The sequence below is a fragment of the Salvia splendens genome, chromosome 4 (genome assembly GCF_004379255.2).
Source record: "Salvia splendens isolate huo1 chromosome 4, SspV2, whole genome shotgun sequence".
In the NCBI taxonomy this organism is placed as follows: domain Eukaryota; kingdom Viridiplantae; phylum Streptophyta; class Magnoliopsida; order Lamiales; family Lamiaceae; genus Salvia; species Salvia splendens.
Genome location: NC_056035.1, coordinates 18384172 through 18386517, shown reverse-complemented (window position 1 = coordinate 18386517; position 2346 = coordinate 18384172).

Here is a 2346-nt window from a genome sequence, read left to right as displayed (position 1 = left end):
ATAAACCCTTAGTCCAGGGTTGTCTGGGAATAATTTTTAAGTCCAAAAATTATGAGCGAGATAAACTCATAATCTGTTTTTGAACTTCACTCTACTTTATATAAAAGCTGGTTAGTATTTTACTTAAAAGTAAGAATGACTTGCTTGATAATTCACCACTTTGAATGTACTTTATCTCTCTCTGATTGTACATTTTCGCTGTATCAGAATACGGGCGTCAAATTTGTGCAAATTTGTCTTTGATTACAACGTGACCATTGCTTAACCTATAAGTATCTCCAGCTCCTTTCCCATTCATTTTTATTCTATACTCCCTTCAATACGAAATACTCCCTCCATCCCCGAATAAGAGTCGCTAATTTCCTTTTTGGGCCGTCCCCCATTAAGAGTCACTCTTCATTTTTACCATAAATGGTAGTAGGTCCCACATTCCACTAACTCACTCCATTCACATTTTATTATAAAATCAATATAAAAAAGTGGGTCCCACATTCCACTAACTTTTTCAACCAACTTTTCTTTACATTTCTTAAAACTCGTGCCCGGTCAAACAACAACTCCTATTAGGGGACGGAGGGAGTATAATTTTATTTATGAACAAGATAAATTTTAATGTACAATTAGTAAATTGGGAGAGAGAAAAAAAGGTAGAAATTTCATGAATAAAAATGAGAATTTGATAGTTAGACAGACCAAAGTGAGAACAAAAAGCAACTATGGGGGTTGATATTCCGGAAGTTGAAGGACGAGCCCTTCCTAACGAATTCATCGATAAGCTGAATACGGTTGAACGAGTGTTTGATATTAAACACGTCAGTGATAGCAATAAGATAAAACGATTAAGCTATTTGGACAGATACATGACAAATCTTATGCTCAATCGAATGGTTTGTAAAAATGAAGAGTTAGTATCACTTAAACTTCATATAAAGGCTTGTTTAATTCATATGAACAATATTTCCATATTAGGTTCGATTCACAATGCAGTTTAGACATATTTGCATATTTTGATTAGTTTCACCATTGATCATGGGAGTTTATAGAGTTACACTTTATGTGCATTTTTAATATTCTCACAAGTATAATGTTAGAGCAATTTAAATCATGAAATTTGGTCAAATATTGGTTAGTCTTATAACCTTGAAATTGGAATATTAAATCATCAAATTTTAAATTTTCTCATTATTCCATTTGCATGGACATCTTTTGGTGATGTTAAAAACACCATTGCTTTAACAGAATAAAAAAAGGAAACATAAAGGAAAATAAAAGAAAAATATTTATTTTATCGAAACACATCATTTTGAACATCATTAAAAGACTGACATGTTTTGCATGAATGAGACAAGTTTAGAAAGAATTTTTGGGCAATCAAACAATTTTTGCTTATTCTTACTTCAAAAATATATCCCTGCCATTTTAATAGGAAAAGCTAACAGTAGCCTAATTATTATCTGAATCAAACCCAATCCCAACCATTTAGTGAAGTTCTCAAATTCAGTGTAATCGCTATAGGATATCATAGTCTTGTACCATCCCTTGCTAGCCGACTTGATTGATGCTGCTTCCTCTTATTACAATCAAAGTAGAATACGAATTACACATTGTAAAGGAAGGAATGAAACGACAAGAGGCAATTCAGGAACCTCCTCAATCTTGTGACCACGAGCAAGGACCAGTGAAGGAACGGCAGAGGCTGCGATCGCCTACTTCCATTTTGGATACACAATTCAGGCAGACGATTCCGGTCATCTAAGGCCCTTTTTGGTACGATGGAATGGAAGGTGATTTGATTTCTACTTCCATTTTATTCATTTGTTTGGTATTGATGAAATGAATGAAGAGAATATAATATAAATGCAAAATAAATTGTCATTTAATTTCTCATTTCTACCCTAATTTCATTCCACTGCCATTCGGTTGCTTCATACTAAGATGGACATAAAAAAAATACTAACTCCTAAACCAAATTAAACTTTTAAGTTGTGGCCTAGTGCAAAAAATGAGGAGAATGATGATGGAGGGGACTAGGGGGGCAGATCCGGGACGTGGTTGTGGGGTTCACGTCTAGAATTGGGCTAATTTAGGTGAACGGTCAAAAATTGTAAAATTAATCTATTTTTTGTGGACGGAACTATTAATTAACTTATTATCCTAATCTAGTTCATTATCCTTCAAAGATTACAGGCGCACAGTGGCATTTATGAAGCTAACAAAACTGTTGGTTTGATTGCATACAAAATATGCATAAACCTTTTAGGTTGGCGGTGGGCAAGAATCTTGAATATATGTATAGATTGGTACACATGTTGAATGTGGAAGTCAGTCTCCTTGGTTTGTGTCTTG